Source organism: Anolis carolinensis, unplaced genomic scaffold, assembly GCF_035594765.1.
Source record: "Anolis carolinensis isolate JA03-04 unplaced genomic scaffold, rAnoCar3.1.pri scaffold_14, whole genome shotgun sequence".
NCBI classification, from domain to species: Eukaryota; Metazoa; Chordata; class Lepidosauria; order Squamata; family Dactyloidae; genus Anolis; species Anolis carolinensis.
Window position 1 is genome coordinate 5,492,385 of NW_026943825.1, and position 16,420 is coordinate 5,508,804.

The 16,420-nt window shown below is 39.1% G+C and overlaps 1 protein-coding gene across 1 annotated transcript in view; it reads right to left on the reverse strand.

Annotated features, from left to right (window-relative positions):
* gal3st3 (galactose-3-O-sulfotransferase 3) overlaps positions 1 to 15,445 on the reverse strand; it is a 37,942-nt gene extending 22,497 nt beyond the window's left edge. Inside the window, exon 1 of the mRNA XM_062965417.1 lies at positions 15,221 to 15,445. The gene's annotated coding sequence lies outside the window, so the exon portion shown is untranslated. The remainder of the gene's footprint in view (positions 1 to 15,220) is intronic.
* Positions 15,446 to 16,420: the final 975 nt, after the last annotated feature.

Sequence of the window (16,420 nt, forward strand, 5' to 3'; positions counted from 1 at the left end):
ACCATCCAACCTCTGTTGTAAAACCTCAAAAGGAGATTTCATCATCATTATAATATTACTAGCTGTGCCCGGCCACGCGTTGCTGTGGCGAAGTCTGGTGGTCTGGGAAATAAAGTCTTGAGGAATTGGTCGTAGTTAAGGTCAAGGGTCAAGGTTTTCCCCAGACATTAAGTCCAGTCGTGTCTGACTCTGGAGGTTGGTGCTCATCTCCATTTCTAAGCCGAAGAGCCGGCGTTGTCCGTAGGCTCCTCCAAGGTCATGTGGGATGACTACATGGAGCGGCGTTACCTTCCCGCCGGAGCAGTACCTATTGATGCACTCACATTTGCATGTTTTCGAACTTCTGGGTTGGCAGAAGCTGGAGCTAACAGTGGGGGCTCTCTCCGCTCCCCCAATTCAAACCTGTGGCCTTTCGGTCCAGAAGTTCAGCAGTTCAGCGCTTTAACACGCTGCGCCATCAGGGGATATTATTTCCTAAAGGTTGTGAATATACAATATTTCTGATTGGGTTTTTTTGTTTGTTGGAGGCAAGTATGAATGCTGCAATTAGGAAAAATGATTAGGATGTAATGGCCTTGCAGCTTTAAAGCCTGGCTGTTTCCTCCCTGAGTGAATTTTTTGTTGGGAGGTGTTAGCTGGCCCTGATTGTTTCCTGTCTGGAATTCCCTTGTTTTCAGAGTGGTGTTGTTTGCGATATTTTATGTGCTTCTACTGTCTGTGGCCCTGAGAAAACAGAGGATTTTCCAGACTTTGATGATGGGAATATTTTGTTGGGAGGTGTTAGCTGGCCCTGATTCTTTCCTGTCTGGAATTCCCTTGTTTTCAGAGTGGTGTTGTTTGCGATATTTTATGTGCTTCTACTGTCTGTGGCCCTGAGAAAACAGAGGATTTGCCAGACTTTGATGATGGGAATACTTGGTTGGGAGGTGTTAGCTGGCCCTGATTGTTTCCTGTCTGGAATTCCCCTGTTTATTTCCTGTCCTGGTTTTAGATATTATATTGTTCTGCATTATTCTATCCCAGTAATTCTTTCATATTAAAGTACAATCTCACTTATCCAACATTCGCTTATACAATGTTCTGGATTATCCAACGCAGTCTGCCTTTTCATAATCAATGTTTTTGTAGTCAGTGTTTTAAATTCATTGTGATATTTTAGTGGTAAATTTGTAAATACAGTACAGTAGAGTCTCACTTATCCAACATAAACGGGCCGGCAGAACGTTGGATAAGCGAATATGTTGGATAATGAGGAATTAAGGAAAACCCTATTAAACATCAAATTAAGTTATGATTTTACAAATTAAGCACCAAAACATCATGTTAGACAACAAATTTGTCAGAAAAAGTAGTTCAGTACACAGTAATGCTATATAGTAATGACTGTATTTATGAATTTAGCACCAAAATATCACGATATATTGAAAGCATTGACTACAAAAATGCGTTGGAAAATCCAGAACGTTGGATAAGCGAGTGTTGGATAAGTGAGGCTCTACTGTAAATACTACATAGCATTACTGCGCATGGAACTACTTTTTCTGTCAAATTTGTTGTATAATATGATGTTTTGGTGCTTAATTTGTATAATGATTACCTAATTTGATGTTTAATTGGCTTTTCCTGAATCCCTTCTTATTATCCAACGTATTCACTTATCCTGCCGGCCTGTTTACGTTGGATAAGTGAGACTCTACTGTATATTTCTAATCTTATATTATCTGCTCAGAACTGGATTATGAGGCCCCTTCTTCACAGCTGTATAAAATGCACACTGAAGTGGATTATATGGTAGTGTGGAGTCAAGATAATCCAGTGCAAAGCAGATAATATAAGATTCTAAATGGGTTATATAGCTGTGTGGAAGGGCCTTGAGTCTACACTGCCATATAATCCAGTGCAAATTAGATAATCTGTGGAAGAAGCCTAAGTGAGGCCTAAATCTGCCTGTCCCCTAACTGAAACCTGGCTGTCCCTTGGTTGCTAGGCAACCAAGTGGGCAGAGATTAACCCTCTAAACTGGCAGCAATTGGATAAAAAAAATTATTGCTCTCCCTCTAATTAGGACTTTATTTTTCTTTTCTTTTTGTTGTATCAACCTTGAGGCGTGGATGATGGGTTGTGTTGTCAAATTTCGAGGTTGGGGGGCCTGTAGTTTTGTTGTTTTGTCCGCTGCCCTGATGCCATCACTCTTTTATATATATAGATTATTATTATTATTATTATTATTATTATTATTATTATTATTATTATTATTATTATATGACACAGCAAACAAGATAGATATGCTGGATTTCATATCACAAAATCACAAGTCGAACACTTCCCAAGTGTCTAGGACTGTGTATTATTATTATTATTATTATTATTATTATTATTATTGGTACTAGTTGGAAGAGAACCCCAAAGGTCATCTAGTCCAACACCACTCTGCCAGGCAGGACAACACCAACAAAGCCGTCCTGACAGATGGCCACCCAGCCTCTGCTTTAAAACCTCCGGAGAAGGAGACTTCATCTTCATTATAGTCATCTATTATTATTATTATTATTATTATTATTATTATTATTATTATTATTATCATCATGTCACAGCAAACACGATAGACATGCTGGATTTCATATCACAAAATCACAAGTCGAACACTTCCCAAGTGTCTAGGACTCTGTGATGTATTTTCGGATGATGCACGCAGATCCCAGTCGGGTGGCCTTTTGCAGTTGGCAGATCGTAATTTTGTCAATGTCTATTGTTTCCAAATGCCGGCTGAGATCTTTTGGCACGGCACCCAATGTGCCGATCACCACTGGGACCACCTGCACTGGTTTCTGCCAGAGTCTTTGAAGTTCAGCCTTGAGGTCCTGATAGCGGCTGAGTTTTTCCTGTTGTTTTTCGTCAATGCGACTGTCACCTGAGATGGCAACATCAATAATCCAAACCTTTTTCTTTTCCACAACTGTGATGTCTGGTGTGTTGTGTTCCAGAACTTTGTCAGTCTGGATTCGGAAGTCCCACAGTATCTTTGCGTGCTCATTTTCCAATACTTTTGCAGGTTTGTGATCCCACCAGTTCTTTCCTGCTGGGAGGTGGTACTTGAGGCATATGTTCCAATGACTAATTTGGGCCACATAGTTGTGCCTCTGTTTGTAGTCTGTCTGTGCGATTATTTTATTGTATGAGACAGCAAACAAAATAGATATGCTGGATTTCGATCTTGTTTGTTGTGTCATACAATAATTATTAATGATGATGATGATGATGATTATTATTATTATTGGTACTAGTTGAGAACCCCAAAGGTCATCCAGTCCAACCCCTTTCTGCCAGGGAAGAAGACACAACCAAAACCCTCCCAACAGATGGCCATCCAGCCTCTTCTTAAAACCCTTCATTGCGGAAGGACCTTGGTAACTCTTTGAAGGACAAGAGTAGGATGAAAGAGATTACCTAAAGCCAAGATAAGCAGGACCGGGAAACCGAGAGTTCTTGGGAGAAGGTTACGTAAGGTCGCCAGCACTTGACGGCACAGAACAATAAAGAGAAACTACGGTCCTGGAGACCTGGGTTCGAATTCCCCAAAGACAACGACAATTTCCTTCTCTAATCTCTAATCGCCTCCCTTGGGAGGAACACAGATTTGGAACAGAGACGCCGCAACAGCTGCAAGGATTTACCGTATATACTCGATTATAAGCCGACCCGAATATAAGCCGAGGCACCTAATTTTGACACAAAAACTGGGAAAACTTATTGACGCGAGTAAAAGCCGAGGGTGGGAAACGCAGCAGCTATGGGTAAATTTCTAAAATAAAAATAGATCTTTCTCCCACCCTGGAGATATATACCGTAAATACTCAAGTATAAGCCAACCCGAATATAAGCCGAGGCACCTAATTTTACCACAAAAAAACTGGGAAAACATTGACTCCAGTATAAGCCGAGGGCGGTAAATTTCAGCAATAAAAAATAGATAATAAAATTACATTAATTAAGGCATCAGTAGGTTAAATGTTTTTGAATATTTACATGAAACTCTAATTTAAGATAAAACTGTCCAACTCTGATTAAATCATTATTTTAACCTTCTTCAATGTAAATGTGATTACGTATCCATCCGATAATAATAAATACACTAAAATAATAAATATTATAATAATAGACTCAAATAATAAATGCAATAATAATTAGAGTAAAATAATAAATGTAATAATAATTAGAGTAAAATAATAAATGTAATACAGTAGAGTCCCACTTATCCAACACTCGCTTATCCAACATTCTGGATTACCCAACGCATTTTTGTAGTCAATGTTTTCAATACATCGTGATATTTTGGTGCTAAATTCGTAAATACAGTAATTACAACATAGCATTACTGTGTATTGAACTACTATTTCTGTCAAATTTGTTGTCTAACATGATGTTTTGGTGCTTAATTTGTAAAATCATAACCTAATTTGATGTTTAATAGGCTTCTCCTTAATCTCTCCTTATTATCCAACATATTCGCTTATCCAACGTTCTGCTGGCCCGTTTATGTTTGAAAAGTGAGACTCTACTGTAATGACAATAATAGAGAAAAATAATAAATGTAGTGCAGTAGAGTATATTTATTTAGTAAAGGTAAAGGTTTTCCCCTGACATTAAGTCCAGTCATGTCCGACTGGGGGTTGGTGCTCATCTCCATTTCTAAGCTGAAGAGCCGGCGTTGTCCATAGACACCTCCAAGGTCATGTAACCAGCATGAGTGTATGGAGCGCCCTTACCTTCCCGCCAGAGCAGTACCTATTGATCTACTCACATTGGCATGTTTTCGAACTGCTAGGTTGGCAGAAGCTGGGGCTAACTACGGGAGCTCACCCTGCTCTCCAGATTCCAACTGCCGATCTTTCAGTCACCAAGTTCGGCAGCTCAGCGCTTTAACACGCTGCGCCACCAGGGGCCCCTTAGCAAGACGAATGGGAGCTAAATACCGAAGGTCTGGATTAAAAATAGACATGTTTATGTGTTGGAGGAAAACGTAGTCCTTGGCTTGGAACAAAATAGGAATGGACTTCAATAAAGCATTAAGCGGACACCTTGATTTGCATTCATGAGATCTGGCTCCGAAAGGGCCGTCCTTTGCCAAACAAATTTGGAAAGCAGCTTGAATTCTGATGGAAGGGCAATGGATGTCATTATTGGACTTCTTAAGTTTTTTTAAGACTGAAAAAGGCCCCCTCGGCTTATACTCGGGTGAGGGTCCTGGTGGGCTTATATTTGGGTCAGCTTATACTCGAGAATATATGGTACATTTATTATTTTTCTCTATTATTATATTTATTATTTTTCTCTATTATTGTTGCTACTATTATATTTATTTTACTCTATTTTTATATTATTAATCATACATTTATTATTTCACTCTGATCTTATTATTATTATAACATTTATTATTCTACTCTATTTATTATTGCATTATTATTTTACTGTATTATTATTAAAAGGATACATAAGCACATTTACATTGAAGAAGATGAGAATAATGATTTAATCAGAGTTGGACACTCTTTATCTATTACTATTGGTATTATTCCATTTATTATTTTTCTCTATTATTATTGGTATTATTCCATTTATTATTTTTCTCTACTATTATTGGTATTATTCCATTTATTATTTTTCTCTATTATTATTGGTATTATTCCATTTATTATTTTTCTCTATTATTATTGGTATTATTCCATTTATTATTTTTCTCTATTATTATTGGTATTATTCCATTTACTATTTTTCTCTATTATTACTGGTATTATTACATTTATTATTTTTCTCTATTATTGTTGCTACTATTACATTTATTTTACTCTATTTTTATTATTACAGTAGAGTCTTATTTATCCAACACTCGCTTATCCAAGCCTCTGGATAATCCAACGCATTTTTCTAGTCAATGTTTTCAATACATCGTGATATTTTGGTGCTAAATTCGTAAATACAGTAATTACTACATAGCATTACTGCGTATTGAACTACTTTTTCTGTCAAATTTGTTGTATAACATGAAGTTTTGGTGCTTAATTTGTAAAATCATAACCTAATTTGATGTCTAATAAGCTTTTCCTTAATCCCTCCTTATTATCCAAGATATTCGCTTATCCAAGCTTCTGCCGGCCCGTTTAGCTTGGATAAGTGAGACTCTAACTGTATTGCATTTATTATTTTTCTCTATTATTGTTGCTACTATCACATTTATTTTACTCTATTTTTATTATTATTAACAGATTTATTAGTTCACTCTGATCTTATTATTATTATTGCATTTATTATTTTACTCTATTTATTATTACATGTATTATTTTCCTGTATTTATTATTATTATTATTACATGTATTATTTTACTCTATTATTATTAAAAGGATACATAAGCACATTTACACTGAAGAAGATGAGAATAATGATTTGATCAGAGTTGGACAGTCTTATCTTAAATTTGAGCTTGATGTAAATATTCAAAAACATTTAACCTACTGATGCCTCAATTAATGTAATCTTATTGGTATCTATTTTTATTTCTGAAATTTACCGCTCTCGGCTTATACTGGTCAATGTTTTCCCAGTTTTTTTGGTGGTAAAATTAGGTCCCTCGGCTTATATTTGGGTCGGCTTATACTCGAGTATATACAGTATATGTATACACCAAATGATGATGTTTTAAGAAATCAAATACAGTAGAGTCTCACTTATCCAAGCTTTGCTTATACAAGCTTCTGGATTATCCAAGGCATTTTTGTAGTCAATGTTTTCAATGCATTGTGATATTTTGGTGCTAAATTTGTAAATACAGTGATTACAACATAACATTACTGTGTATTGAACTACTTTTTCTGTCAAATGTGTTGTCTATGTCTAACATAATGTTTTGGTGCTTAATTTGTAAAATCATAACCTAGTTTGATGTTTAATAGGCTTTTCCTTAATAACTCCTTATTATCCAAGATATTCGCTTATCCAAGCTTTTGCCGGCCCATTTAGCTTGGATAAGTGAGATTCTACTGTAACTGTTTTCCAGGCTGTACGGCCATGTTTGAGGAGTATATATATGTATATATATACAGTAGAGTCTCACTTATCCAATGTAAACGGGCCGGCACAATGTTGGATAAGTGAATATGTTGGATAATAAGGAGGTATTAAGGAAAAGCCTATTAAACATCAAATTAGTTTATGATTTTACAAATTAAGCACCAAAACATCATATTATACAACAAATTTAACAGAAAAAGTAGTTCAATATGCAGTAATACTATGTTGTAATTACTGTATTTACGAATTTAGCACCAAAATATCATATATTGATAACATTGACTACAAAAATGCGTTGGATAATCCAGAACGTTGGATAAGCGAGTGTTGGATAAGTGAGACTCTACTGTATGTATGTATGTGTGTGTATATATATATATATATATATATATATATATATATATATCTCACAACCTCTGAGGATGCCTGCCATAGATGTGGGCGAAACGTCAGGAGAGAATGCTTCCGGAACGTGGCCAGACAGCCCGGAAAGCACACAACAACCGTGCGATTCCGGACTGGAAAACCTTCGGCAACATAAAGGAATAGGTGAATGTCGGGGACTCCCATCTAAGTACTAACCAGGGATGGAGGGTCTTCCAGGAACGTCCGCCAGGATGATGGGAGTTGCAATCCAAGGACAACTGGGTCGTCCCTGAACTTGCTTTCGAAGCACAGTTTCCAGTTTCCATACTTGAGATTCAAATAACTTTCCCTGTTTAATACATATTTGAAGAAGGTAACCCCAGATATATATATGGGGGTCCGGAGCTGGGTTCGATGCCCCGAAATGCCCAGGACATTAGGCAGCCCCGCTTCTCCTCCTCCGCTGGCAAAACAAGGCAGTTATTTATATCTTGGCCATGCTCCTGACTTTGTTGAAGGGCAACCAACTTCCTCATATCTTGACCGACATTGTGGGAGGAGAGTGAACGAAAAAATAACTATGAAAGCATGGACCAAGCGGGACAGGATTGAGGGCAGAGGACTCTTGCAAGTCAAACAAGCAGTCAAAGAAGAAGAACATGCCCTGGCAGAATATGGAAAGCAAAGTGAAGAATCTGCTTTGATTGAAGTCCAAAATCAGAAACTCCTCAAAGCACAGCAGACACAAAACCAGTACAAGAAAACCGCACTACAAACTAGAGCTGACAGCTGGCACAACAAAACATTGCATGGAAAGTTCCTTGACAAAATTGAAGGAAAAGCTGATAAGGAGAAGACCTGGCTCTGGCTCACGAATGGGACCCTGAAGAAGGAGACAGAAGGCCTGATCCTTGCAGCCCAGGAGCAAGACATCAGAACAAAGGCAATTCAGGCCAAGATCGAAAAATCAGCTGATGACCCAAAATGCAGACTGTGCAAGGAAACCGATGAAACCATTGATCATATCCTCAGCTGCTGTAAGAAAATTGCACAAACAGACTACAAACAGAGGCACAACTATGTGGCCCAAATGATTCATTGGAACTTATGCCTCAAGTACCACCTCCCAGCAGCAAAGAACTGATGGGATCACAAACCTGCAAAAGTCTTGGAAAATGAACATGCAAAGATACTGTGGGAGTTCCGAATCCAGACTGACAAAGTTCTGGAACACAACACACCAGACATCACAGTTGTGGAAAAGAACAAGGTTTGGATCATTGATGTTGCCATCCCAGGTGACAGTCGCATAGATGAAAAACAACAGGAAAAACTCAGCCGCTACCAGGACCTCAAGATTAAACTTCAAAGACTCTGGCAGAAACCAGTGCAGGTGGTCCCGGTGGTGATGGGCACACTGGGTGCGGTGCCAAAAGATCTCAGCCGGCATTTGGAAACAATAGACATTGACAAAATTACGATCTGTCAACTGCAAAAGGCCACCCTACTGGGATCTGCACACATCATCAGAAAATACATCACACAGTCCTAGACACTTGGGAAGTGTTCGACTTGTGGTTTTGCGAAACGAAATCCAGCATCTCTATCTAGTTTGCTGTGCCATACAACATGTTGATAATAATAATAATAATAATAATAATAATAGTCCTAGACACTTGGGAAGTGTCCGACGTGTGATCCAATACCACAGCCAGCAGTGTGTCTGCTGTGGACTCATCTTGTTGTGTTTCAAGTAATAATAATAATAATAATAATAATAATAATAATAATAATAATAGTCCTAGACACTTGGGAAGTGTCCGACATGTGATCCAATACAACAGCCAGCAGATTTCGCATCTGATGTACATGGATGTCCTGAAGCTGTATGGGAAAACGGAAACTGAAACCCAGTCTCTGACCAACACTGTCTGAATTTTTAGCACTGATATCAGCATGGAGTTTGGCTTGGATGAATGTTCGACAGTGGCATTGAAGAAGGGAAAAATCATTGAAAGTGAGGGCATAAATATGCCTAATGGCCAAACAATAAAGTGTCACCAGCCAGAGGCCTATAAATATCTGGGCATATTACAGCTGGACAACATCAAGCATGAACATGTGAAGACTGTGGTCAGTAAAGAATACACACAAAGGGTCAGAAAAATTCTCAAAATCAAGCTCAATGGAGGCAACACCATCAAGGCCATAAACACCTGGGCCATACCTGTCATAAGATATACTGCTGGTATTACAAATTGGACACAGGTGGAATTGGACAATTTGGACAGAAAAACAAGAAAACTCATGACCATTCATCATTCACTGCACCCTCGCAGTGATGTTGACCGGCTATATCTGCCTAGAAGATCAGGGGGCAGAGGACTCTTACAAGTCAAACAAGCAGTCAAAGAAGAAGAACATGCCCTGGCAGAATATGGAAAGCAAAGAGAAGAACCTGCTTTGATTGAAGTCAAAAATCAGAAACTCCTCAAAGCACAGCAGACAAAAAACCAGTACAAGAAAACCGCACTACAAACTAGTTATCAGTGGGTTGCTGTGCCACCTGAGCAGCACTAAGTCCAGCTTCCCCCATACAAAGTGATTTCTGATCTGTCAGAAATAATAATCCAACCACTCGGAATATTAATCCGGCTGCGGAGAATATTAATCGGTCTCTGGCAAAGAGCCTTGGATGACCCAAATGTTGCTCCGGTGGGATTACGGGCTTTAAAGTCATGGAGGAAAGAGAAAAAGCAAAACTGGCCACTTGGAGCTTCTTTGAAGAGCAAAAAAGTGGCATGTAAAATTTATTATTATTATTATTATTATTATTATTATTTTATTGTATGACACAGCAAACAAGATAGATATGCTGGATTTCGTATCACAAAATCACAAGTCGAACACTTCCCAAGTGTCTAGGACTGTGTGATGTATTTTTATATTATTATTATTATTATTATTATTATTGTTGTTATTGTTATTATTATTATTGTATGACACAGCAAACAAGATAGAGATGCTGGATTTCGTTTCGCAAAACCACAAGTCGAACACTTCCCAAGTGTCTAGGAATGTGTGATGTATTTTCTGATGATGTGTGCAGATCCCAGTAGGGTGGCCTTTTGCAGTTGGCAAATGGTGATTTTGTCAATGTCTATTGTTTCCAAATGCCGGCTGAGATCTTTTGGCACGGCACCCAGTGTGCCCATCACCACCGGGACCACCTGCACTGGTTTCTGCCATAGTCTTTGAAGTCCAATCTTGAGGTCCTGATAGCGGCTGAGTTTTTCCTGTTGTTTTTCATCAATGCGACTGTCACCTGGGATGGCGACATCAATTATCCAAACCTTGTTCTTTTCCACAACTGTGATGTCTGGTGTGTTGTGTTCCAGAACTTTGTCAGTCTGGATTATTATTATTATTATTATTATATTATTATTATTATTATTATTATTGACACAATGACGTTGTATGACACAGCAAATAAGATAGATATGCTGGATTTCGTTTCACAAAATCACAAGTCGAACACTTCCCAAGTGTCTAGGACTGTGTGATGTATTTTCGGATGATGCGTGCAGATCCCAGCAGGGTGGCCTTTTGCAGTTGGCAGATCGTAATTTTGTCAATGTCTATTGTTTCCAAATGCCGGCTGAGATCTTTTGGCACGGCACCCAATGTGCCCATCACCACTGGGACCACCTGCACTGGTTTCTGCCAGAGTCTTTGAAGTTCAATCTTGAGGTCCTGAGAGCGGCTGAGTTTTTCCTGTTGTTTTTCTTCAATGAGACTGTCACCTGGGATGGCAACATCAATGATCCAAACCTTTTTCTTTTCCACAACTGTGATGTCTGGTGTGTTGTGTTCCAGAACTTTGTCAGTCTGGATTCGGAAGTCCCACAGTATCTTTGCGTGTTCATTTTCCACAACCTTTGCAGGTTTGTGATCCCACCAGTTCTTAACTGCAGGGAGGTGATACTTGAGGCATAAGTTCCAATGAATCATTTGGGCCACGTAGTTGTGCCTCTGTTTGTAGTCTGTCTGTGCGATTTTCTTACAGCAGCTGAGGATATGATCAATGGTTTCATCGGTTTCCTTGCACAGTCTGCATTTTGGGTCATCAGCTGATTTTTCGATCTTGGCCTTGATTGCATTTGTCCTGATGTCTTGCTCCTGGGCTGCAAGGATCAGGCCTTCTGTCTCCTTCTTCAGGGTCCCATTCGTGAGCCATATTATTATTATTATTATTATTATTATTGTGATTTTGTGATATGAAATCCAGCATATCTATCTTGTTTGCTGTGTCATAAATAATAATAATAATAATAATAATAATAATAATAATAATAATAATAATATACTGGAGAGGTTGGGGAGAACTCACCATGATTTATAGGAGTTGTAGGTCCTGGGATGTATAGTTCACCTGCAACCAATGAGCACTCTGAACTCCACCAATGATGGAATTGGACCAAACTTGGCACACAGAACCCCCATGAGCAACAAAAAATACTGGAGGTCTTTGGGGAAAATTCACCTTGATTTGGGGGAGTTGTAGTTCACCTACATCCAGAAAGCACTGTGAACCAAAACAAGAATGGATCTGGACCAAACTTGGCACATAGACCATCAGAATGGTCACTTTGATACCCAACTTGTCATTGCAAACCCCAAAACTCCCATCAGATTGGTCACTTCAATTTGATCCAATGATCCAATGATCCAGATTAGTCACTTCATTGATCCAATTTATTCTCGTTGCAGACCCCAAAACTCCCATCTGAATGGTCACTTAGATATCCAATATCCCCTCATTGCAGACCCCAAAACTCCCATCTGAATGGTCACGTCGACACCCAATATCCCCTCATTGCAAACCCCAAAACTTCAATCAGAATGGTCACTTTGCTACCCAATTTCTTCCTATTGCAAACCCCAAAAATCCCATCAGATTGGTCACTTTCATATCCAATTCCTTCTCATTGCAAACCCCAAAACTCTCATCAGAGTTGTCATTTCAATGCACAATATCTTCGCATTGCAAACCCCAAAAATCTCATCTGAATGATCATTTCCATATGAACTGTCTTCTCATGGCAAACCCCAAAATTCCTATCAGAATGGTCAGATCCATATCCAATTCCTTCTCATTGCAAACCCCAAAACTCCCATCAGAATGGTCACTTCGATACCCAATATCCTCTCATTGCAAACCCCAAAAATCCCATGAGAATGATCACTTTGATACCCAATTTGTTCTCATTGGAAAACACCAATAATTGCATCAGAATGGTCACTTTGACACCCAATATCCTCTCATTGCAAACCCCAAAAACCCTATCAGAATGGTCACATCCATATGCAATGTCTTCTCATGTCAAACCCCAAAAATCCAATCAGAATGGTCACTTCCATACCAGAATAGTCACTTCAATGATCCAATTCCTTCTCATTGCAAACCCCCAAACTCCCATCAGGATGATCACTTCGACACCCAATATCCTCTCATTGCAAACCCCAAAACTCCCATCAGATTGGTCACTTTGGCACCCAATTTCTTCCTATTGCAAACCCCAAAAATCTCATCAGAATGATCACTTTGATACCCAATATCCTCTCATTGCAAACCCCCAAACTCCCATCTGAATGGTCACTTCGACACCCAATATCCTCTCATTGCAAACCCCAAAACTCCCATCAGATTGGTCACATTGATACCCAAATTGTTCTCATTGCAAACCCCAAAAAATCCTATCAGAATGGTGACTTCAATGATTCAATATCTTCTCCATGCAAACCCCAAAAATCTCATCAGAATGGCCACTTCGATACCCAATGCCTTCTCATTGCAAACCCCAAAACTCCCATCAAAATGGTCACTTAGATACCAAATATCCTCTCATTGCAAACCCCCAAAATCCTGAGAATTGTGATTTTGACACCCAAGGCCTTATCCTTGCAACCCCCAAACCCCATCCACTTCGACACCCAATATCCTCTCATTGCAAACCCCAAAACTCTCATGAGAATGGTAATTTAGATACCCAATTCCTTCTCATTGCAAACCCCAAAAATCTCATCAGAATGACCACTTCGACACCCAATATCCTCTCATTGTAAACCCCAAAACTGCCATCTGAATGGTCACTTCGACACTCAATTCCTTCTCCTTGCAAACCCCAAAACGCCCATAAGATTGGTCACTTTGATACCCAATTCCTTCTCATTGCAGACCCCAAAACTCCCATGAGAATGATCACTTTGATACCCAATTTGTTCTCATTGGAAAACACCAATAATTGCATCAGAATGGTCACTTTGGTATCCAATTCCTTCTCATTACAAACCCCAAAACTCCCATCAGATTGGTCACTTCTACACCCAATATCCTCTCATTGCAAACCCCAAAACTCCCATCAGATTGGTCACTTCTACACCCAATATCCTCTCATTGCAAACCCCAAAAACCCTATCAGAATGGTCACTTCGATACCCAATATCTTCTCATTGCAAACCCCAAAAATCCCATCAGATTGGTCACTTCGATACCCAATATCCTCTCATTGCAAACCCCAAAAATCCCATAAAAATGGTCACTTAGATACCCAATTGTTCTCCATGCAAACCCCCAAAACCCTATCAGATTGGTCACTTTGATACCTAATATCCTCTCATTGCAAACCCCAAAACTCCCATCAGAATGGTCACTTTGGCACCCAATATCCTCTCATTGCAAACCCCCAAACTCCCATCAGATTGGTCACTTTGATACCCAATATCTTCTCATTGCAAACCCCAAAACTCCCATCAGAATGATCACTTTGATACCCAATATCCTCTCATTGCAAACCCCCAAACTCCCATCTGAATGGTCACTTCGACACCCAATATCCTCTCATTGCAAACCCCCAAAATCCCATCAGATTGGTCACTTTGATACCCAATATCCTCTCATTGCAAACCCCAAAACTCCCATCAGAATGGTCACTTCAATTATTCAATGTCTTCCCATTGCAAACCCCCAAAATCCCATCTGAATGGTCACTTCGACACCCAATTCCTTCCTATTGCAAACCCCAAAAACCCTATCAGAATGGTCACTTCAATTATTCAATATCCCCTCATTGCAAACCCCAAAAATCCCATCAGAATTGTCACTTCGAAGCCCAATGCCTTCTCATTGCAAACCCCAAAACTCCCATCAGAATGGTCACTTTGGCACCCAATATCCTCTCATTGCAAACCCCAAAACTCCCATCAGAATGATAATTCTATTCAATTTGATACCCAATTTGTTCTCATTGGAAAACACCAATAATTGCATCAGAATGGTCACTTTGGCACCCAATATCCTCTCATTGCAAACCCCAAAACTCCCATAAAAATGGTCACTTCAATGATTCAATATCTTCTCCATGCAAACCCCAAAAATCTCATCAGAATGGTCACTTCCATATGGTCACTCATTGCAAACCCCCAAAATCCCATGAGAATTGTGTTTTTGAGACCCAAACCCCTTTCTTCTCCTTGCAAACCCCAACACTGCCTCCTTTTCTTTCCCTTGCAAACCCAGCCAGACCCCAAGCACTCTCCTTGCCCCATAGGGACAACCATGGGGCCCTTTCCCCCACTATCCCCAGCATCCCATCCTTCGGGGTTCGTTCCCTGGCTTGGCTTCCTTGGGATCCAGAGACATGGTCCATAGAGAGGCACAGCGCCAGATGCAGGGAGCCCAATGACCCCCCAAAGGGGTCTCTAGGGCAAGAGCCCCCCAAACACGCACCTGTATCTCTCCCGTGTCCTCTCCGCGCTGCGTCTGAGCCTTTGGGGATGCGGGAAAAGGGGAAGAAGGGAAGGGGAAAGAGGAGGAGGAGGAGGAGGAAAGAGAGAAAAAGGAGGGAAGGAGAAAAGGAGGGAGGGAAGGAGGCTCAGCAGCCGGTTGGGTCCAGGCTCAGCGCCATCTCGGCTCACAAAGGAGGGGGAAACGAGGGGGGAGAAGAAGAGGAGGAGGACGCCGGGGAGAACACGCAGCCGCCCCCTCCCTCCCTCCCTCCCTCCTTCCTTGCCTGCCTTCACACGTGCGCCCGGTCCCGACACGGGTTTGCGGCTTTGTCAAGCAAAGGCAGCGCGGCGGAATGCGGGCGCATCGTTCTCTCTCTCTCTCTTTCTTCCATCCCTTCTTTCCCTCCCTCCTCCTCCCTTTCTCTCTCTTTCTTTTCTCTTTCTTACTCGAGTATAAGCCTAGTTTTTCAGCCCTGAAAAAGCCCCGGGTGAGGGTCCTGGTTGGCTTAGATTTGGGCCAGCTTATACTCGAGAAGATATGATTTTTCTCTATTATTATATTTATTATTATTTTTCTATTATTATTGGTATTATTACATTTATTATTTTGTTCTATTATTATTGGTATTACTACGTACATTTATTTTTCTCTATTATTATTGCTATTACATTTATTATTTTTCTCTATTATTATATTTATTATTTTTCTCTATTATTATTGCTATTGTTACATTTAATATTTTTCTCTATTATTATTGGTATTATTACATTTATGATTTTTCTCTATTATTATTGGTATTATTACATTTATGATTTTTCTCTATTATTATTGGTATTATTACATTTACTATTTTTCTCTATTATTATTGCTATTACATTTATTCTTTTTCTCTATTATTACATTTATTATTTTTCTCTATTATTATTGCTATTCTTACATTTACTATTTTTCTCTATTATTGCTATTACATTTATTATTTTTCTCTATTATTATTGCTATTATTTTTCTCTATTATTATTGCTATTATTGCATTTATTATTTTTCTCTATTATTATTGCTATTATTACATTTATTATTTTTCTCTAATATTATTGCTATTATTACATTTATTATTTTTCTCTATTATTATTATTCGTATTAATACATTTATTTTACTCTATTTTTATTATTATTATTAATACATTTATTATTTCACTCTGA